The 24,787-nt window shown below is 31.1% G+C and overlaps 2 protein-coding genes across 6 annotated transcripts in view; one reads left to right on the top strand and one right to left on the bottom strand.

The window, feature by feature from the left end:
* Window positions 1–24,787, top strand: part of LOC143080140 (putative ATP-dependent RNA helicase DHX35) — a 166,353-nt gene that overhangs the window by 94,961 nt on the left and 46,605 nt on the right. The window lies entirely within an intron of this gene.
* LOC143080141 (putative G-protein coupled receptor B0563.6) overlaps window positions 1–24,787 on the bottom strand; it is a 58,150-nt gene that overhangs the window by 9,826 nt on the left and 23,537 nt on the right. The window contains exon 1 of one of the 5 annotated variants that reach the window (XM_076255863.1): window positions 9,380–9,541. The exons of 3 other annotated variants lie outside the window; for them this stretch is intronic. The gene's annotated coding sequence lies outside the window, so the exon portion shown is untranslated. Of the gene's footprint in view, window positions 1–4,057; window positions 4,080–9,379; window positions 9,542–24,787 lie in introns of those variants that run through there. One more of the 5 variants, XM_076255865.1, reaches the window with a different exon arrangement.

The following is a 24,787-nucleotide window of genomic DNA, read 5'->3' as shown; positions in this document are numbered from 1 at the left end:
ACATGTAATACCCACCAAATACCAACCAAAGTTGGGGGATATTAGAATGAAATTCAAAACAGTGTGGCTGTGGCCATTGAATGACACATTAAATTCATCCATTGACTGGGACAAATTACGTGAACGTTTGTCTGTAACGACCACTGTTCACGACGTACCTACGATAGACATTTAAACTGTGGGGTCACCAAAGGTTTCTTAACGCCTTAAATTATAAAATAATTCGAAAAATTAATCAGGAATAACCTTTATGTTTTGATTTATACAATTGATATAAATCAAAACATCGTGTTATTTCTGATTAATTTTTCGAATTACTTTATTAAGGTGTTGAGAACCTTTGGTGACCCCATAGTTTAAGTGTCTTTAAAAAGTACATAGTGAGCAGTGGTCGTTACATACAAACGTTCACCTAAATTGTCCCAGTCAATGGATGAATTTAATGTGTCAATCAATGGCCACAGCCACACTGTTTTGAATTTCATTCTATGAACCAATCTAAGCCCATCCTATGATTTTGTAGGATACTCAATTATGATTGTGACAGGTAAATGCCTAGACAATATTTATAGCACAATCACTACTTCTCTTACAGGATAGAAATATTGAGAAGAAAAATGTGAAAATCATTCAGATTTGTCAGTTCTGTGTGACATGAAATGTGACATCTGTGTGACATGAAATGTGACATCTGTATGACATGAAATGTGACAAAGACTTTGAATTTGTCAGTTATATCTGATTAGGAACAATGTTGACTCTGTCACAGTGATAGGACTTTGACAATTACTAAAGCTGTCAGTACTGTGATAAGATAGGTGACAATTACTAAAGCTGTCAGTACTGTGATAAGATAGGAATTTGCCAATTTTGTATTGGCTTCATTGACAGTCAATACTGTAAACTTTGTAATCTGTAACTGTGACAATATAAATCCCATACCTCGCTTGACACATTTAAATTTTCTCTCTGTATCTGTTTGTGTTACAGTAAGGAGTGTAAAAAGGAGAAGAGTTTCACCTGTTATAATTACGTAACAGTGATGTCTTACAAAACAACCCACTGACATGTAATAGGAAGTTTGTTCTCTAACATCTGTTTTATGATAATCTGGTTCCCTAATCAGTCTGTTTCTGCAGTTGTTTATTGATTAAGCATATCAAGTGCAGGGATGACAGTTGTATATTGTAATAGGTAATTGGTTTGAGCATAGACTTGTGGTTAAGGAAAAGTCATTTGCATATATATGCAGTCAACAGAGGTTAAGAAACATTAGTCTTTCTATTCAGCTAAGATTAATAGCGAGTCTGAACAAAAATTATTTTACAATTATTTATTTCTATGGACTATGGTACTCTGGTACGTGTATAATACGGCATATGCATGGCTTATTGTTTGAGGTTTTGACTGCCAGATGTTAGTATACCTTGATCATATTTTCATGGTTATGGAAAATGACTTATCAAAATTAAAGCTTTTTTGCTTTTGTTTGTTTTGGTTTAAAATTTCTTAAGTACCGGTACTAATTTTGCTATATAGAATGGTTGTAAGGTGTATGTACTGTGTTCATCTGACAGAAGTCATTTGACCTCAACCATACTCCTTATCCAAGATCAACATTAAATTTTCAGGATAAGATCAAAGTTTCATTTGAAATGGGTAAAATGTAGGTCAACTATCTATACTTTAGAATCATAGTGCACATGTCTTTGACAGGCATCACCTGACCTTAACCTCATTTTCATGGTTCAATAATCAAAGTTATAGAACAAGAAGTTTGACTTTGTGCTTTAACTTCGGGAATAGTAGTCATACCTATCATCTATCACATCCAATGCTTATGAATAAAACAACAATAGAAACATTCACCTAATTTAGCAATAAGCTTGGAGTCAGGAATGGGAATGGGTGCCACTCACTGGTGCATTAGTTCTTTTCAAAGACAATTTGTACCATCCCTTTATCCTCATTCTAAACATGACACTGAATATTAAACACTGTTAGCGATTTCCAGTCTGCTCATAGTTGAGTATTGACAATCCTGGCTTTACTTAAATGATTTTGGGATATCAAAATAGGTCCTTTTGTTGGCTTATTCTTTTATCTTGTATTCTAACCCTCAAACGGAATCAATAATGTTATATAATGTTTGTACCTTACCTTGAATGTTTTTTAATCATCGAAAAAATCAAAGGAAACCAATTTATAATGAGCTATTGGGCTTTTCTCTCTTTTATTCATTTAATTATGTAAAAACAAGATTATATTGCAATATTTATGTATGAGCTTGTTACATCAAACGCGTCTATGTTATAATGATTAAAAAAAATCCAAATTTAAAATCACATTTCAGTAATTAAAGTTTAGATTTATTTTAGTTATTGAATGATTCATTTGTTTATTTACTAAAAAGCAGGTTTATAAGTGTGATTGATGTTAAGGTCGTTGTCATATCTTACATGTGCATGCATGATATCTTGGAAATTCTACATTTTCACATGATCTGATTTTGTAGAATTGACAGCAGTTTTCTTTCCTGGAATTCTGCATATGGGACAAAGCAAAGTAGAAAGGGGCAGATCTTAGCTGACACAATTATAGTCGATGTCTAGCCGGTAAACTAGCTGTGCCATTGTTTTGTAAAGTGTTTCCAGAAATGGTGTTACAAAGTATAAAATAACAGGGGATAACTCTTATAAAAAAAAATGAAATAAAAAAATATCATTTTTTTTTTGCTCTTGATGAAATTTGATATGAGATGTACATGTATGTAAAGATGGTACTGTTATTGATATTATTTAATGTAAAGGAATGAGATAAGAGTTGAGATATTGAGTATGGCTAATCAAATCATTGCTAGAAACCTACACAAATTACCAATAGATTAAAAAAAGTGAAATTAAAAAAAAAATCTTATGCTTTGTTTTGTACAAAATAAGTTCTTCCAGATATTGCAGGAATAACCTGGTTAATTGATGCCAAATAGTTTCTTTTTCTTTGAAAGTTGATAGTTAGTAGTTTAATGATTGAAGATCTTACCCACTGAAGAGAAGACATTTCTATGTTTAACTCCTTAACTGACATTTAAAAGTTTATGGTAGGCGAAGAATGTGAGAAATTGGTCTATTTTAGAAAAAAAAATTGAGGTAATTTATAGTTTGTTTTTTTAAGTATTGTAAACTGATTGTTTTATCAATAGTAAACCCTTTCTTACCGTTATAAATTGATCAATCGATCTGGGTGATTTAATACTTGAATGAAGTATTATTGCTCGTACAAAAGCATAGTCTAAAAATGTATCGTGATTTGCTATGATTTTCTGTGAAGTAAGAATTATTTATAAAAGGAGATGTGGGGTAGCTACGTCAATATGTTCATTGTATCATAAAATGAGGTTATAAAATACCACAGAAGTGTCAATTTCATTCTTTGTTTATATTTTTGTATTTATTAAATCGCATATACTGATTTTCTTTTCTCTCTCACATCTGTAAGTTTGGATTCATTTTAATTTAATTTTTTTTTACTTTAGGACACAAGAACAATGAATTTAATAGTGACTACTGAACTGGGTTATACTTTGACGTCACTCACTGATTCGCCAACTTTTTTCTAGAAATGCAATATGCTATTTCATTTTTCTTGTTTGATTTTCATTGAAACATGAATCCCAAATGTCATTTTCAAAATTAATATTGAGTAAATATTAATATCACAAATCTATCAGATCATCAATAGTCATGTAATTGGAGGGAATTTTACTCCAGTGACTAAATATTAATTCTCTTTAAACACAGACAGTTAAATATGATGTGGTCTTGTTGTGGTGGTTATAAGGTAAATAATAGACTTTTTAGTCAGGTCATTCAGGCACTCAGCTGCTGGTGCAATCATAAAACTTATGAGGTAACAATTAGATAGTTCAAATAGACATCCACTTTTATTAGATATGGCTAGTTTTTTTAGATTCTTTAATATAATTTATTCTTAGATTTTATTAAATATTTTAATCCTTAATGAAGACAAGTAGTTTTTTTAACCATAACCTTGAACTCACCCAAGAACCAGTAGCCATGACCTTGAACTTTCTTAAACCATTGTTACCTTGAACTGAAAATGGTTCATGAAGGAATAGCTCATTAAAAGTGATATAAACCTTTAATGTGTTTCTTTGTCTCAAAATATGCTATTTGATACAAAACATCAAGTTGAGTGCCCATCTTTTGCCCTTCATTTTATTTCACTGTTACTTGATACTGTAAAGGTGTAATTTCCATGAATTGCACTCTTTTATTTTGGGAAATAATTGGGGTATTAGTACTGTAATTGTAGGATTAATTATTAGCTCCATTGTAACTATACCTAGTGGGATTTGAACTCTTATCTGGGCAGGAAAAAAAAATATGCTCATCATGAAAGAGTTATTTTAGGTTTTGGTTTCCTAAATCATCTACCTGAATTAGAATGTACTTGCTTCATGGAAATGCAAACTTCAGCATATCCCACAAATCACCAATCCTGTCAAACACAGTTGTGCAACAGAAGTCTGTATAAATTGATAAATTTCAGTCATAAAAAGCTGCTAATTATAACAGTACGGGTACTCCAAGTGTGTTTGACAGTTAAGATTGACAATATGATGAGTTACAATAATATAAGTACAAATAGAGAATTCAGTTAGATATAGAACTGCTATAAGAGACATTAGTTAAAGGGAGGACCATCTGCCTTTAATTGGCATGTAGAAAGATATAATTTCTGTTTTACAGCAGTGAATATGAATTAAGTGCAAACTATTAGCATTAGACAATTTTATGTTTGGTTTTAGGCAGATTATTAATGTAATTGAGAGTTAGATATATTCATTTACATTGAATTTTTATTAATGATGTTTTTTAATCTAAATGCAATCAAAATCTGTTTTGAGGAATTGAAGATGAAAACGGGATTATGCAATGAAAGTTGATCAAAATTAGCATAAAAAGCATGTTTACAAAATATCCTTGATCAGAAGCATGCCAGATATTAAATGTAATGGTTTATATGAAATTAAACAGCTTGAAAGCATTTTAATTCAATAAAATAACTGGAAGTATTTAATAAGTGAAATCTTAGGGATGATGGATAATCATAAAGTCACGCAGGGGATGTCTCCAGAAAATGAAATTGATTTGTGTTTTTAAATTATTTTTATGCCCACCTTTGATAGTAGAGGGGCATTATGTTTTCTGGTCTGTGCGTCCTTTCATGCGTCTATCCATCCGTTCATTTGTCCGTCCGTCCCGCTTCAGGTTAAAGTTTTAGGTCAAGGTAGTTTTTGATGAAGTTGGAAGTGACCAATCAACTTGAAACTTAGTACACATGTTTCCTTATTTACTATGATATGATATTTCTAATTTTAATGCCAAATTAAAGTTTTACACCAATTTCACGGTCCACTGAACATAGAAAATGATAGTGTGAGTGTGGCATACGTGTTACATAGGGACACTCTTGTTTTTTCCTGGAAGGGAGATTGGGATAAAAGGTGGGTGGGTGAGTAAGCAGTCATTAGGTTTTGCAACAATTTCCATAAAATTGATTAACTGTAAGAATATTTATGTAAAGTAGAGTGGTTTTCTGCAATGAGAGTTTTCATGCTTAAGTCGAATTTCTCTCTTGTGACTAATGATTCTAATATTAACATTCTGTTAATTTATCTTACTGTACCAATACAAATCTTTAATTTGCTAATATTACAGAACTATTTATTTTACACAAGTGGCATGTAATCTTTCTGGGTTAATTAATAAAGTATGATTAATGTGTAAGATTCTATAGAACCTCAGTGCTGCGTGTGATGTTCCTTCATGTTCCTTTATTATGAAAACTATTAAACAATTTTATTTTCCTAGAAAAGTTGTATTTTTAAACTATTAATGATTTCTTTAACAAAAAAACTATTCACATACTTAAGATCTCATAACCCTCTTTCTTGTTCAATTGGTCAGTTTTGTTTTATTAGTCGAATTTTCTTCTGTAAAAGACGTCCAATTTTAAAAATTCTAAACCTGGGGAAACAAAGTTGTTATTTTCAGAATTGGAGATATGTTCCTTAATGCTTGCATGGTCTATATAAAATATTGGGCTGTTGACATTAGTTTTTCATCATGGTTGCCTTAAAGAGCTTCAGGTCTGTAAAAAAATGTACAGAGAAATGTAATATTATATATATATAAACTTCATTGAGTTTATTTCATTTTTTAACTAGAGGGATGTCAGAAGCAAATGTAGATTTCTGTATTTCATTGTACCTGTTCAAAACACAAAAGTGTTTTTTTTTTTTCTCAATAAAAGTTGATTGTAAACATGAACAAATTATCTACCAAAACCCAGTAAAAGAAACTGAATGGAAGCAGCTTTCAGTCACAGCCTTCAACAATGAGCAAAATTAATACCAAAAAGTAAGCTATAAAAGGTCCAGGCCTAATTAAAGGTGAAATTGAAACAGCTTATGGTCTTTTTGAATTTATATTCATTTTCATGTTATTTAAATGTTTATTTTTTTATTGCTAAATTAAGTTTCTAAGAGTATAACAATCTTTTACTTATTTTATTCAGCAATTTGATGCAGAGCTTCAAAAATGTCATTTTATTTGTCCATTGGTTTAATTCATATTGGTTTGCTGTCTTATGCCCCACATTTTCTTAAAATTATACAATAATTGGGTGCTATAGACACTGTAGTATTCAACAATGGCTTTGTCACTACTTCAATAACACAGAGAAAAAATGTGAATGGCATTGATCTATTGCATGTATATCAGAAAGTTACTATGTTCATGTTTAGGTTGATTATACTTGTCATGTAGACAGGATCATTGTACTATGACTACTACATCTGTTACAGGACAAACTTACAGATTCAATGATAACAGAATTAATAACTACTTGTACCCTTTTGGTTTTGAACTGTCTTTATGTTTTAAAGCAGACTGCAGCTGTTTGGGCATACTCTTGTTGGGAATTGGTTTAAGGTTCAGTAGTCATGATTATCAATGCTGTAAAATTGATTTATGTCAAAATTTTCATTTGAGGCCATTTTACAAGCTAAGGTTGGTATTTTCTTTTTTTGTGTTTAATGAATTTTCTTTATATAAATTTTGCGATGAACTATGATAATGGAAACCCCAAGTTAAATGTCAGGTTTGGACTTAAATTCACACAGCTGGTCAAGAATGCAATTTTTCTGACTTGTTTGGACAATATGACTATTGGAAGCAATCAGTTCCTCACAGTGAATTCGGCACAATCAATTGAAAAAAACAACCATTTTGAGGTTTAAATATGGTCTTTAAAGACTGTTAGAATGAAATTAATTTACTAGAGACTACTTTAGATTTATCATTAGCACCAAATGTTTTTGGTAGATAAAGATATGTATAAACAGAATATCACTGAACGGATTTAGTTTTTTAAATTTTGGACATCTTGACCTACATATTCACCCCAAAGGATCTTTAACTACGCATGCCATTAAAAAATCTGTCGAAAGGAAAGAGTCAAATTAATAGGCGGTTAACCCTTTCCTCCATAATGACACCGCTTTTGACGCCACCCCCTTTACTCCATAATGACGCATGTGTAGTACGTCAGTTTTAACACTTTTGACTACGAAATGTCTGCATCAGACTAATAAAATTTAAATCCAATATGAAAAGGATATTCATAAGAATATCTGACTTCAATTTATTTGATGAAATATTTGTTTTTCGCAATGCGTTAATGAACAGATATATCATGTTAAGGAGGGGTATTTACGAAAAATACCAGTCGAGAGAATGTTAAATTTCACGAGCCGTAAGGCGAGGGAAATTCATTCTCAAGACTGGTATTTTTCGCAAATACCCCTCAATAACATGATATATCTGTTTAATTACACCGAATGTTAATGTACTAAAACGCATTGATGATCGTGACGTTACAAGCGTCCAGTCGGATAGAGTATTTTTTGGCAAATACCACGGCAGAGAGGGTAAAAAAGGCATATCCTTTTGGCAAATACCCCGGCGGCGTTAAAAATGAACGATATTCATTTGATAACAATAAATTGGTGAAAAATACACTGGCTATTAACCAATCAAAACCCCGGATTCTTACATAAGGTGTAATTATACTTTAAAAGCAGATTTCAGCATATTATTTTTAAAATCCTATGCGAATCAAGTATGCAAAAAACCAAATTCTATTGAGGAAAGGGGGAAAAGTTAAAAGACAATAATGCTCAAACAGAAAAATTAAGATTGTCAAAGATGCTAACTCTTACAATAAGGGGTTGGGGGTATTTCAGGAGATCACCAGAGCACTAGACACATTTCAATGATTTTGAGCTGAATACATATATGTTATATTTGGTGAAGTTGTGTGAATGAATAACAATGCAGTCTCAGTTATATACTAGTATATCACAGAGCTCCTTTTAAATGAGACATAATGTAACTTTATCTTTTTAAAGGGAATTGGCCATTAACTTGTGCTTACTGAAGTCAACCTAAACTAAAGATAAGTTCACACTTACTGCAGTATATATGTTAGTTCAGTCCATATGTACTCCTTCTGAATCCTTGTTAATGGAAGCAGGTTGACATTTTTAATGGGGAAACTCTCATTAGGAGGAACTATCCACTTATATTATAACTGATTTGCTATTGTTTGTCACAATTTGACTTGTGGGAATACAGTAATTTAATTTTTCAAAATAAATTAAAAAGTCTGTGTCATTATGGTACATTTTTATGTACCGTATATACACAAGTGTATGTTATCACGATTAGAAATCTATTTATTACTTTAAATATTTAATTTCAAAGAGCCATTGTTTGATTTCGAAATTTTTTTATAAGGTAGTCAGAATTTGACTGAAGCAAAGGATTCAAAAGTCATCGTGAAATGATATAAAGATTGTTATTAAAAAAAGTAGAATTCATTTTTTAATTAACTGAAATGATTCCAAAGGACTGGGGACTTTATGCTTACCCCTATACACTTATATTAACCTTCCCCCTTTTTGCCATGAGAAATTAAGTGTATAAAATACAGCTTTTAAGTTTCAACATAACATTATATTTATAATTGATTAGACGTACATTAAAGTATAATATACCGCAATTAAACAATTATTTTTCTGTTATGCATTGTCAATATAATAGCATTTCTCTTTATTCAGAAATATATATCTAGAGGGAATAAAGTAATACTTGTACAATCAGTTAATAAATAAAAACACTGAAATAAGAAATTGAAAGAAAAAAAGAAAAATTATTTAAGATACGTACGTAGTTTCAAATTTTAGGTTTTTCAGAAAAAATACTCTTTATAAGTAAAAAGATAAGTAACTTACCTTTGAATTTATTCACATGTTATGAAAAAGAAATCTTTGTGAATACAAATAATTGTTTGTTCTTGAGCACAGCTGATATTTTTTAAAATCCAAAGGTATGTTGTATGGAAAATTATTATTTATAATCAATTAATGCACTTATTTGTGAAAGCTAGTCTTAATTATGTAAAGCTCAGGTGAAAAAGCCTTGATTATATGAGGAGGAAGAGGGGGTGTTTTCTTTACACTATAGTTCTGCCTCCAATTGTCATTGATTAGACGAAAAGTGATCATTATAATATTGGTGATTATCTATCTCTCACAGCAGGTTAAGATGACATCAGAGAGCTATTACCATCAATTGTTAAGTTTTCTATTGGATAAGGTGTAATCAGGAGTAGAATTGTTCAAATCAGTTTTTGTTATAGTTATAAGTTGTGCTGTGTTTTTCCTATTATTTGAAAAATTAATGAGATAATAAGGACAAATTGATGAATTCTTGTTTGTTCAGATTGATCTTTTGATCTATTGATTTTCTGTGTTCAGGAAGAAGAATTAAGGGCTTGAAATTTGTAGGATAATTAAATTTGTTTCATTGTTTTGTGGTCAATTAAACAAGCAGTGTTAGTCGATGCTCTGAACTTGTGCAGGAAGTAAACATGACTTCAGTGTATAACTATAAACCTTCTTTTACTTTTGAGAGTACATTTATTTAGGTGTTTTATTCTTTATTTATTTATGGAAAAGCACCTTTATCCTTTACTAAAATTAGTAAGAAGAGGATATCCCTTTTCTTTTATCTTTAGTACATTTAAACTCTCCAGACTAGTTGATTTTCTACATATTATTTGCTTAATTTGAGTTCTTCATTGATCAAAATTCAATTATCCTCTGATTTTGCCATTGTAATATCAGGATAAAAGTGTCTGATGATGGTTCATCATAGCGGATCATTGAAAAATGTTTTGCCGGCATATCATCCTAAGAAAAACTGCTTTCATCACCGATTGACTCGTTCATTCAATATTTTTCAAACCTTTAGCTTTTAAACTTAAATATTTAAATATATGAATACGAAATAGCCTGCACTTTTTCAAATGAAATTTTGAATAGGTGAAAAATTTGATGTTTCGAGTGAAGATTTTTTTTTCTCACTAGATGTAGTGGTGACATGTACTATGAGTTTGACTTCTAATATAAATATTTGAAAAACAGATTTCGGTCATGTTTAAAGGGTGAACTGTTTAATTAAGCTTGAGATACTCGCTGGTTTACACTTAATAAAGTATTTATTTGTTCAGACTATCTTCTTTTTCTATTGCTTGAAGCACTGGTTAACATTTTAATGGGGAAACACTTCTGCATTATTACTGTTAACCCTTTATTATTTTCTTTAAGCACTTCTACAAACTACCATTTACTGAGAATGGTTGCAAAAAAAAAACCCATATATTATTTACTGTGAACTGTTACAAAATGATCCCCATAATTATTTACTGGGGGCATTATGATTTAAATGGAATCATTTCATGAGTACCCCATTATTAACTTTCTTTAACACAAAAGAACTTAGCAGGAGAAATTTTGACTTAGTTTTACAGCATTGATATTTATAAGTAAACGGTACAGGAGTAATAATTACGTAGTTAATTATATAACTGGTTTATCATGGGTTGTTGAACTCCAAAGGTAACTGTTACAGAAAGATGAATAATAATGTTTTGATCCATTTATTTATATATTTACATGGAATTGATGAACTGAAAAACTGAATTTTTAGAAATTAATTTACTTTTTATTTGTTATTGCGAATAATGTGACTTGCATCAGATGACATAATGTAATATATTCATTTTTATTCCAATAATATGTATTTTAGTAGGAAACACTTCCGTCATATCAGTCTTCCAAGTTCAATCATCGTTTGATAACTTTAAAGTTATTAGATAAAAAAAAAATAATTATGAAAACATTTGTCCTTTGAGTCTAGACACTCACTGAGAAGGCACTTCTTTTAGGAGGCAGAAATTGGTTAATATCATAGGAGGCTTTAAAGACATTCAGTGACACAGCTAAAAAATAGACAAAGATCCATATTAAAATGTACTACAGGGAGTACTTGAAGTTCACAATTATTGTTTACTGTTTACTTATTTGGTAGATTTTTCTTCTCAATTTATAGTACTTATCTACATGTAGTGGTCACTTGACTAGGTCATTTTTTGGTTCTCAGATTATTGTGAAAGTACTTGATAGAATTATGTGGTCACTTAACCCAGGCTAATGGGAATCAGTGGTCATTTAACCTAGGCCGATGGGAATCAGTGGTCACTTGTAGCATTTTTGAATGTCACAGTTGTTGTTAATTAAATTGAGATGATACTTAAAGAAAGATTAGCTTCATTATATGAATATGACGACTTTTTTGAAACTGGATGACGTAAATGAAATCAGAAATCGTGCACACTGAATATAAATATCAAATTATTTACATGAATTTTTTAGCTGTATCATTGACTGTGTCCACAGTCTACTTAGTGACCCTAGCCTATTTATTGTTGTCTGTTGTATATATCCTGATCGATATATTTGAAGTTACCACTAAATAAAAACTGATTTGTCTATATACAATGGAGAAAACAGGTTGCGATGGGGAGAGGGGAGGGATTTTGGCATAAAATTGTAAATAAAACTGCTAATTAAAAATAGGAAGATGACTTGTAATTGATTGCCAATGAGAAATGAGACAACTCTCCAGAGACCACATGACACAGAAATTAACAACTAAAGGTCACTACATGTTCTTTAACAACGAGTAAAACCATACGACATAGTCAGCTAAGAAAGGCCCAGAAATGACTACATATTTACCATTTAACAATAACATCTTTTTTCTGTGAAACCTCAGGTTACATCCCCTGAGAGGTGTTTATATCATTTTCAACGAATAATACGGTGATAGCGCTGAATAAGGGTATATTAAAACATGGTTATATTGAAAATGTATTTTGATACCCTGAAAGTCAAAACATCAGGGAAATTTTTTATTGAAATCTTTTTATTTTCATCAAATTTATTTGCATTGAACGTGTTTGTTGATAGCATAGTAAACTGAGTTGTACAACTGATCAAAAGACCTGTGAAATCTCTGAAGAGTTTGGAAGTACTTTTTCCTTAACTACTTAATTATTGTAAACTGTGAAATATAATAATATATTATCTAACTAACTGTATCCTAAATCAGGCCAATGTACTTTACAAAATACTTATTTGTACCAAAACAATCTTGTTTATTCATAATATTGACTAGTTAAATATCCTGTCCATTGGTCTCTTGTGGATTGTTGTCTCATTGGCAATCATATTTCCTTATTAGGTCTTTCCACTTTTCGTGGAAAGACCTTTTGTTTTTCTTCTGATTATTTTTTTTTTTTTTTTTTTTTTCTTCTGCCGTCTGAGATGCTTTTTTGTCTTACAACATATAGAATGGATTTTTTGGCCAATGATGTTGTACAGTAATGGGGGTTTCGAAACTCACCCTGTGTGACCAAACACTTATTCTTATAGGAGTTATCTCCCTGCGTCCCCTTTTTCTTGTTATCGCTATATCTCTAAAACCGTAAAAGATTTTAGCAAACTGTTTTCACCAAATTGGTCGTCTACTTTTGAGAATGATTTGAATTATTTTGACTTTAGTGATCGGAAGACATCTTAAGGGAGTTATTTCCCTTTGAAAATTTAAGATAGGCGATTTGTTGGATCAATTCATACGTTATAAGTCGTAGAGGCCTACAGTCTTTTGATATGAAGTCCTTGGTCCATTTGAAGGAAAATGAGGTCAAGGTCAAAGGTCAAGGTCATGTTCTAAATTTTGAATTTTGCGTGTTGTCGTTATACCACAGAAACTGTGACAGTAAATGATATGATGTGTTTGCTAAATAACTGTTTACAATAAGGCGCAACTTCAACCTATTTCAGTCAAAGTGTTTTGGTTAACCCTTATAGGAGTTTTCTCCACAACCATACAAGTGATTGACCTCCTGTCTTCCGTTTTGTGTTCACTGACCTATGACCTTGAAATTGAGATCAAGGTCAAAGGTCAGGGTCATGTTATAAATTTTGAATTTTGCTTGTTATAGTTATTCAAAAGAAACTGTTACAGTAAATGATATGATTTGTTTGCCAAATTGCTGTTTACAAAAAGGCGCAACTTCAATCTATTTCAGTCGAAGTGTTTTGGTTAACCCTTATAGGAGTTTTCTCCCCTTATGTATTTGAAATCAGTATTTCTTCACAACCATACAAATGATTGACCTGGGGTCTTTTGATTTGAGATCCCTGACATATGACCTTGAAATTGAGGTCAAGGTCAAAGGTCAATTTGACATTCAAGATTTTTTGACCTTTGCTAAAAATAATTTCAAGTCTTCTGCATATATATACCTATTAGTCTTATTTTTTATATCAATTTGAAGAACCAAATAACATCAACAAGGAGTGACATTTTCTAACATCGTTTTTTAAATTTCATTCTTATTATCGAGGTGGAAAGACCTTCAATTGTTCTCTGAAGAATTGGTTTTTAATTTTTGTATGGTGTTTTTAGTACAATATATTTGCTTTTCTCCAGAAATAGCTCTTTTTCAGATGTAATTAAGTGGACCAAGTAATCATCATGAAATAGGTCGGAACCTGAATTTTATTACTCTGGGACAGTGCACGACAGTCCCATGTAAATGTATATGACCCTCCAGAAAAATAAAAAATGAAATCTGGTTTTGAATAAATTGTTCAAAGATTGATTGATTGATTTTTAATGCAAATTCTGCACATAATGGGTTCTGATTTTGCGAGAACACATTTTGACAAATGTCAAATTATTTTTCTGGAGGTTAATATACATTTACTTGGGACTGTCGTGCACTGTCTAATAGTACTTAAATTATGGTTCCACACCAATTAGTCAGGCAAAGAAACCCATCATATAGATTAAAGTCAATGATTAAAACAATATTACTACATACATGTGTATTCACATGTAAAACACCCAAATATATTTGTTTACTCAGGATATTATGAGGTCCATTTAAAATTAGAAAGTCAAACGACCTGCTGTCTTTAATCACCAGGATTAACCACCAAGCACGTAAAGAGAATAACCTTTCCAATTTAGGGACCCAACTTTCCAAAATATGAAAGGATACACAGAAGCATGATATAGGCATGTTCTGTTAGATGTAGGGCCCAAGATCTAGTAGCCTGTGGTTTACTAACGGGTTCCACTAATCTTTTCCCCTGCCTAGAGTTATTAGTATACTGAACTTCCTGGTGTGGTATGAATATTCCTATTCCTAAAAACATCCTACCCTATATCCTCCTTAATTTACCAAGAGTTATAATAAATACCAGATTTATCTGAGCATCAGAAGTCACAGGTAATAATAAACTCATCCAAAGATTTAATATGAGTTTTTAACCCTGCAACAACTGTTTCTAGGATAAGTAGATTAGGTGGAAACTAATTCCGTAGGTCAATGCTTTATTCTCAATGTATAACCTGTTTTGATCTCTATTTGTTAAAAAGAGAATCAGATATTTGTATTGGATCTGTCAAATTACTAATATCAAGTATATAGATTAATCAATTTACCATATGCTATCATAGTTTTATTATGACAGTTGTTATGATAATTTTAATAACTGCATGAAATTGTTTCTTACATGAACTGATTGATACCTTTTCAATCTGTACATGTTCAGTTACATAACAAATGTTTTGTTAATTAATGCTATTTACACAATTACAAAATATGAAGAAATGGCAAACTTTGTCTTATCTTAAAAGTTTTTTTCTGTCTGTACTACTTTTGTCACTTTGATACAAAAAGAAAAAAGTCAGTCCATGCATGTCTTTGAAAGAAAAACAAAACCCTCGTAAAGTTTCTGTAAAAAACTGAAAAACTTGGGTCTACTGTCTTCTAACTTTATATAGTACTCTGGAGATTAAAATCTATGCTCAAAACGACTGAGACTCTTGAGTTCAATAATCATACTCCAAATTTTGATGACCGTACAGCTTAAATTAAGTAATTGATGGATGGTACAAATGGTACGAACATTTTTTTTTTATCATAAGCATATATTTATTTACAGGAAAAATTATCTTGTGGATCTACTGCTATCCCCATGTCCAAAATTGCCCTTAATGATCGAAAACCATTAGATGTCAGAGCAATGTCAGATTACAAATCACCAAACAATGATTGTTCTGTGTTTAAACTGGTCTATTGGTCTGAGTTACTGTACTTGTCTAGGAACTACCTAAGGAATTTCAACATCTCTATATGATGAGGGTGTCTTTTAAGTGCAACCTATGTCCATCGTATTAATATTGTGTACCTTCCCACTCTCTTTTACAATAAACAATGTTTTAAAATCCCCTAGAGGTCATAGACATTACTGCCAAACCTTATTATTATTTAGTTGATACTTCACTAACTATATTTGCCATCGATCAGATTTTCCTTAACAGTCAAATAATTTCCTATATTGTCAGTTTATTTAAGTTTGAGTGTTCTATAATTGCTAATTAATGAAATAAACATTGACAATTTGGTTAATCAAGTACATGTATCGTTTCTGTCAAACCTAATTATTTCATTATTTCTAATGCCTACAGATTTTTTTTTAGAGGAATGATCGCTTTTTCAAGATTAAAGAATCAAACTTGTCGTTGACATTCCGACACAACCACTGAAGTGAAAGTCCTGTAAATATCCGTAATGGATAAATTCAATTTTAAAGGCTTCAAAGAAATGAAATGGAAAAGTACATGGTTACTAAAAGGTTAAAAATAAGATTATGTAGAAAATAACAATCTACGAGTTCATGACTTTAAGATATTTATTACATCAAATGGGCCATTCCAGTTAATTTCTAACAGGTGGGGATGGATGGGGAGATTTTTTTTCATACCTATCAGAAAAAAACATCATGAAAAACTACCTATCAGATGTAGAGTTTCTGTTCATATTGGGTGGATGGGCTTTCATGGGAAAAATTGACCTATCAGAATTTTTTACTGCAAGGATTGTACCCATCAGAATTTTAAATGCAATACCAGATAATGCATGATAAGAAACTGTCTTCATTCCAAAGCACCCCTAAGATCTGAAATAGGTAATTTTTGTAACCCCTAAGATGTAATTATTTTTAATTATTTACTACTGCAAGACCCTCAGAAATTTTTGCGTATGAGTGTACGTGTCAGATGAAAAAACCCAAATTTCACCCCTAAGATGTATAAATTTTACACCCCTCAGAAAGGACCATCCATCACCCTTTAGCAGATATTAACTGGAATGGCCCAATGTATTTCATCAAATTCTGCTACTTTAATGTTGTTGTCCATTTCGGTGTTGACACATTGGTTGACAATGATTTAAAATATCGATGATATATATTTAGAATGGCTGTTTTCAATTATTGCGATGTTTACTGACCTTGACTTTAAATCTTAGAACTGGGCTACAATGTCCTCTTTAGGTGAAGATGCGTAACAACTTACTGTCATTCAGATTTGATTTTAAAGTTGGACTCTCTGTTGCCTACTATCTTTTTCTGAGTTTTTCCATTTGACCTTGACCTCTGATATACATAACCAAGATTGGTGCACACTGAATGCCAAATGTACTTATTGACATAGGAATGATTAAGAAGACGAATTCAATCTTTATCAAGTTTAATGTAAAGGACACATACGGGCAATGTACATAATTTTAGAGGTCATGCAATAGTTTAGGTCACATGATAGATTTGTATGCCACCATATTTTGAATTGTTGCAGTCCTACATGGAAGTTGAGTTATACTTGGACTTAAACATCTATGTTATGTAATTATTGTGGTCATTTAAAATTTTTAAAGTTAAAAAAAAAAGCACTCTATATAAAAGTCATTTTTAACATTTTCATTTAGTGACTTTAATATACATGTCTGACTGTAATAAAAGGCATTTGGTCTTTAACTTTTCCTGTGTCTGACTAAATTTTCTTCAGTAAACAAGTTATGAAATAGAAAATTATTGAACTATTTGTATATCTGCTTATTTGATATGTCTGCAACTTGAATGACTGGCTGCAGTTCTATCTGAAAAAGAAACCTTTGTAGAAATTCTAGACCTTGAATTAATTAGAATTGTAAGAGTACAAATAAGGGTTACTTGACATAGTTCTGAACTTCTCATTTATATTGAAAACCTAATGTAACTTTGCTTTAAATTATGCAAAGTGCCCTTGTCTTTATAAGAGAATAAGAAGATAGTATGATTGCAAATGAGACAACAATTTACCAGAGTCCAAATGATTAAGGCGTAAGCATCTGAAGGTCATCATCGTACAGCCTTCAGCAATGACCAAAACTCATACCGTATAATAAGCCATAAAAGACCCTTGCATGAGAAATTGTTAAACAAGAAAACCAACAGCCAAATAAGAAAATAATTTATGGTTGCTAGGTGACATTTTAAAAAATATAACATACATGATTGAGCTGTTAAAAGCAAGCCCTGTCTTTTTGGTCCTCAATTTAAAAAACACAAATATGTAATAATTATGCACCAAGATCAATTTCTTATAACCTCTCTTAGATTAAAATACTTGGGTCTTTAAGAACAGCTCTTCAACATTTTAAGAACAGTTCTTGAATTCCTTGCAGGGGTTGCAGATTATGAAAGTGCTTATAAATGAACAAAAATTATATTAAATCGTTTTAATCATTTTCAAGTTCATATTAAATAAAAGGGAGAAACCTTCAAAATGTTGAAACAATTAATTTCTTCAATTTATTTCAAAATTCTATACTTAAATTAGATATTATAAGAAGTTGTCTAATAATTGATGCTGATGTGTACATGTATTTCAATCAAAGCATTAAACACTATCATTAAGAATTAAGTTAAATTTGATTGAAAGTTTTGATATCCTACCAGGACAAACAGTATTATCAATCAAATGTATTCATAATAGTAGGTTGTATCATTGCTGCTTATAGGCTCACAATAGGTTCATTATGTAATGGCTAATGAGTACAGTAAGGTAATATGCCAGTGGTGGATCCAGAACTTTTTATAAGGGGGGACCGCTGACTGACCTAAGGGGGGGAGGGGGCGCTCCATTCATGCTTCAGTGATTCCCTATATAATCAGCCAAATTTTTCCCACAAAAAGGGCGCCCCTGGATCCACCTATGTATGCTGCTTTGGAAATATTTTGATTATACATGTAGTTTCTTTAAATTATTTGTATAAAAAGGGTTATACTGGCATTTCTTTAAAGTGCACCATATTTTTAATTTTGCTGCGAATTGCTTTAGACATAGAATTAGAGTTAACCTGACTCAGCAACTATTCAAGATTATTTTTTGGACTCGGGCAGGGTAATATATATTCTAATTTTGAAAGATATGCAATTACTAAACTTAGTTTTTAGTGAAAGTATTGTTGAAGGCACTTAGAGATCTATAGTTGCCCAACTTCAAATGTTGTACTTTTGTTTGTCTTATGCAGTTAAGTGCATTAGAACAATTTCCTGGCAATCACTGTTATTGATTGATAAGTCTATCGGGACTTTCAAATGTGAGTGGTTAGTGACATATTTTGACATATTACTCTACCCCCACTGCCGCCTATTTTGAAATAATATTTATATTCAAAACTTGGCAGCTTGAAACTCCTACTTTAAGTTCATTCAATGTTAGAAGTCCACAGTAATCAGTGAACCAGGCTGCTAACATCAATTTTCATATATTGATACATAAAGTGGACATTATTTTGCAAAAAAAAATATTATTATAGATAGAGATAAACTGTAAACTGCAATAATGTTCAGCAAAGTAAGATCTACAAATAAGTCAAGATGACCAAAATTGTCAAGTCACCCATTACGGAGTTATTGCCCTTTATAGTAAATTTCTGAAACCCAATTAATGTAAAAGACCCTATGAATTTATCATGTATCAATAAGAAGTAACAGCAAAGGTCGATATCTAGAACATCAAATTTAACTTTGACCTAGCTTGACTTCATAACAAGGACACAAAATCAAAAGACCCTTAGGTCTTTCATTAAAAATGGTTAATATCACCATACATATTTTTTAGATATAAGGGAGAAACAGGGTCAAGTTATGTAATTATTAAATGTAGAAATGATTAGCTCAGGTTTAAACATTTAGGCTTCATATGCTTTTGGTATGTTTCTGTAAAAATCTTTATACAACAGGTAATTTCCTAGAACTTGATCAAAATATCAATTTAAATGAAATAGAATAAAAGGATTTTTAAAACTGAGAGACTTGGATAAGAAGCAATGTTCTGAAGCAGTTTTTCTAATGTATTTAAATATTGATGAATCTTATAAATGTTCCTCATCATTAGTAATAGTAATAAGCAGTTGAGCAATAAACTTGCCTAAATGATTGATTGTATGTTGGTTGTTTAATGTTCAGGGGAAAATATTTCATGCGTTAATGATGCATTTGAGCTGATTTAAGAGACTTCTAATAATTCATTGCCCCATTGAATTAATACTAATATTTGACTTGTTGTTTTGTCCTTTTTTAAATATATTTTTTTCATGTTCATTTTTGCTATCATATATACTTTGGTCAAAAATGAAGAATTTGGCAATGACAAGTATACGTATTGATTTGTAGGTGTTAATCTGGCATCTTGGTATGCTTTTGCAATGTCAGCTTTCAAAATTTGCACTTTTATCTTGAAAAAGCAAATATTCCACTTAAAAATTATCAATAATCATAAATATAATTTTGATGGTTAAAAACAGCTGGTTATATGCGCTTATAACACATTTCTTTGATGTTTTAACACTTCCTTGTCAATAAATATAAATATTGAAAGATTTATGGTATGCACATTTTAATTTAGGAAAAGGATGCAGCTTTTCAAATATGATACAAAAAAAATCAGGTCATTTTTAAATGCACCCACAAAATATGTTTTATATCATAAAATAGTATTAAGACATGCAACCCTTACCCAACACATTATTCTGACTGAGACTGTACTTGCTCCATAATATCTGCTTTAAGCGAGAAGCCGCAAATTCCTTTTTTAAATTTTTTAGTTTTATCCAGCTGGGAGTTCAAACCCACAAACTCCCCCACTAGAGGGGAACACTCTTTCACAAAACCATGTTTAAATGCTAACAATCCTATAATCAAATTTTAAATGTACATGTATTAATTTATTGCATTTAGTTTGAATGGGTTAAAACAGTAAACCTAATGCCTTAATTGAAATGAAAACAAGAATAATGAGTTTATTAAGCTTTGTTTATGCTCATAATGTTGGCACTCTAAAGTGTGACATCACACCCAGTGTTACTCTATGGTACTCAATCTATTTCATATTTACAATGAGTGGTTCCATAACCTCAGGCAGATAAGATCTGTTTTGATAGAACTGTCAGAGGAAACTTTAATTAACAAAAGTGGGTAGAATAAGCTGAATGTGGTTCAGGTATGGAGCAAAAAACAAAACACATTATATAAGTGGTTAGGAAGGTGATAAACAGTGAGGGAAATATTACCAGTGTGGGTCAAAAGGGTCCAAAATTACAACTTTGTTTGATTTCATCAAAAAATGAATTATTGGGGTTCTTTGATATGCCAAATCTAACCCTGTATTCAGATTCTTAATTTTTGGTCCTGTTTTCAAATTGGTCTACATTAAGGTCCAAAGGGTCCAAAATTAAACTTAGCTTGATTTTAACAAAAATTGAATGTTTGGGGTTCTTTGATATGCTGTATCTAAACATGTACTTAGATTTTTATTATGGGCCCAGTTTTCAAGTTGGTCCAAATCGGAGTTCAAAATTATTATATTAAGTATTGTGCAATTAGCAAGAAATTTTCAATTCCACAGTATTGCGAAATAGCAAGAAATATTCAATTGCACAATAATAGCAAGAAATCTTCGATTGCACAGTATTGCCCAATAGCAAGAAATTTTCAATTGCACAGTTTTGCGTAATAGCAAGAAACATTCAATTGTACAGTATTGTCCCGTTTTCAAATTGGTCTACATTAAGGTCCAAAGGATCTAAAATTGAACATTATTTGATTTCATCAAAAATTGAATTCTTGGGGCTCTATGATATGCTGAATCTAACCATGTATTTAGATTTTGGATATTGAACCATAATAGGTAAATGTCCAATTTAAAATTTTTAAGTTTTTTAGTTTAAGTTCTTAGACTGCGTTCATTCTGTGTCAGAAACCTATGTTGTGTCAACTATTTAATCGCAATCCAAATTCAGAGCTGTATCAAGCTTAAATGTTGTGTCCATACTTGCCCCAACTGTTCAGGGTTAGACCTCTGCAGTCGTATAAAGCTGCACCCTCCGGAGCATCTGGTTTTAATCTCATATCATAGAGATTGACACTCTCCTCATATTTTTGCAAAACAATCTTTTTTTAAACAGAAATCATTAGACAGTTGTGTTGTGTAACTAAATCACTTTTTATAGCACTTTTCAAGTTTAAATGTTAGCATTTACTATAAATGCAACAATTTGTTTTCCATAAAGAACACAAAATTATTTGTATGATCTATTTTTGTTATTCTGTGACACCTAATTGATAAAAGGAGTATATGGGAATACATGAAGCAAAGATACCAACCTTACAACACAAAAAAATACACAAGTCATGATCATCTACGGGACCCAGGTCATCTATGGTCATCAAGTGTATTTATTAAATGTCAAGCTTATAATCCCCCTAAGTCTAGTTCAGTGCAAATCTTTAATTTGTTTTCTGTTTTCAAATGGTTCAGATGAGTACAGGTAATAAAACTTTAATTCCTTGTGCACTAACCAGGTGCCTAAAACAATTGTGATTCCTTTTATCCCTTTGCCTTTATGTTGAGGATGTTCAACTTAGAACTAAAGTATTGAGACAAAACTTTTATTTTCAATACCCTCATGGAAATGGTTGTTTTTACATCCAGCACCAAATTTAATATATATTTAGGTTGAGAACATGTCAATGCAAAATGAATATCCACCCTGTTTGTACTTAAAGACCAACACACTGAGCTGGATTTTTTATGTGCTAGTGACAAAAGGTAACAGACTGCATCAAGGAAGGCATTTCACCTTACCTAGTCTGGTATAGTACAGGGTCCTGTTAATTTCAATCTCTGTAACATTGCAGTATTAGTCATTGAAGTTAAGGTACACATATTTTTTGACAAACAAATAAAATAATTTTAACAAATGAAATATGTTTTGCAGCATTGCTGGGTCAGTCATTGAATGAGAAGTTGAAATATTTTTGACAAATGAACAAATTTACAAAATAATCTAAAGCCATAGTTGACCATGGTTTAACTGGATCATGGCCATGGTTAATATGTATGACCATAGTTGACCATGGTTAATATATATGTATGACCATAGTTGACCATGGTTAATATATATGTATGACCATAGTTGACCATGGTTAAACTGTATGACCACTATAGTTAACCATGGTTAATCTGTCATAAAGACCATATATATAGTTAGCCATAGTTAATCTGTCTGACCATAGTTAACCATGGTTAACACCTGTCTGGCCATAGGTAACCATGTTTAATCTGTCTGACCATAGTTAACCATGGTTCATCTGTCTGACCATAGTTAACCAGGGTTAATCTGTATGACCATAGTTGACCATGGTTAACCTGTCTGACCATAGTTAACCATGGTTAATCTGTATGACCATAGTTAACCATGGTTAATCTGTATGACCATAGTTGACCATGGTTAATCTGTATGACCATAGTTGACCATGGTTAAAATGGATCATGACCATGGTTAACCATGATCATTGATTTATAAAAAGCTTGAAAAAGAACATGGCTGTTCATGGTCAACTGTAAAATAAATGGTTTCCATGGTCTACTATGGTCTTCATTTTGCATTGGTAATAAGTCCCTCTTGTCATTGAATGCAAAGTAGAAGTTTAATAAAAAAAAAATCATCTAAGTTTAACTGAAAAAACTACAAAATCTGCAGTAGACATTCTCTATGAAAGTGCATGTATATTATACATACCTGATTTAAAACTATAATAATGATAGGAAATTAAGATTCATTACTTCCAAACAGCATTCTCTTTAGAAAAAACAGTATTGTTTCGTACAACTTCATACATAACTTTCAGGACTAATTATTTCCTCAAAACATATGTTTAAAACAGAAGAAATTCTGATGAGTTTTGAAGATAGATTAATAAGTAGATGTGGGAACATGTATATTATAATTATGATGAAATATGAAGCATTATCTTTTGATCAGTGGGTCTTTGTGTCTGTAAAATTGTAATTTATATCTTCATGTAAGCTGTTTTTTAAGTGCACTTTGTGTTAGTGAGATTGGTGTGGAAAAAACAGCTTATTGGAAAAAATCAGTAATTATTTTCATGAAAAATCTTTTCAAGTACTTATGAGCTTTGAGATCAATTTTTTGCATAAAATTCTGAACTTGTTTTGTGAAATGAGTCCTTAAAAATGTATGTATTCTTAGAATAAAGTTCATGTGTGAAAGTTTTGCTAATTTTTAATTTTTAGACTTGTCTAAATTTTGCTTTGCACTTATCATAGTTTTTCTTGTGATAGTGTACATAACTATAAACCATCTAAGAAATGACCAAGAATAAAGTTGACATTTTGATGAACAGCATGGTTCAAGATGAATTGAAATAAACAATTGATCATTTTTTTTTATGGTCTTTTTTTTTGCGATGGCTTTAATATTTCTCGTGAGCTTATTTCTTGAACAAATAATGTTTTACCTATGAAAACTTATTTGCGTGTTCTTTTCATCTGTTATCAAACCACATGATGCTTATCATTACAGTTAAAAAAGTGTGGCTTCAAAAAGTAGGTTTCTCAATTAGCTTATAAAAAAAACATGTAAAAGGAAAAATTTTAAAGTCTTTGCTCTTTAGCAAAGGGGGCAAAAAGTGTAACTTTCAGAAATATACATTACCAAAGAGGATATCGTCATGGCTATAAAAAAATGTTTAATCATGATATTTACACAGCAAACACAAATGGTTTCCTCCTTTATATTGATGAATAATAGCAAAGGATAATGGATTAAGTTGCGTCTTTTTTATTGACTCTTTTACAATATTCATCACATAAAACATTGAAGATTTTACAACCAGAAGTTCTAGGTCTTATTGTACCATACTACCTGTGCATTCAGGTGTTATGAAAATTTAATTGAAAATTAATAAGTTTCTTTACTTTGGGGTATTGTGGTTATTGAACTGGTCCCGATGGAATTTCTGTGGTTGTTAAAGTTTATCCTATCATTGTCTTCACTAGATTACCAGCTTTTGTAACGATTTATTGAAGAT

This window comes from Mytilus galloprovincialis, chromosome 6 (genome assembly GCF_965363235.1).
Source record: "Mytilus galloprovincialis chromosome 6, xbMytGall1.hap1.1, whole genome shotgun sequence".
In the NCBI taxonomy this organism is placed as follows: domain Eukaryota; kingdom Metazoa; phylum Mollusca; class Bivalvia; order Mytilida; family Mytilidae; genus Mytilus; species Mytilus galloprovincialis.
This window is presented reverse-complemented; position numbering and strand designations above follow the sequence as displayed.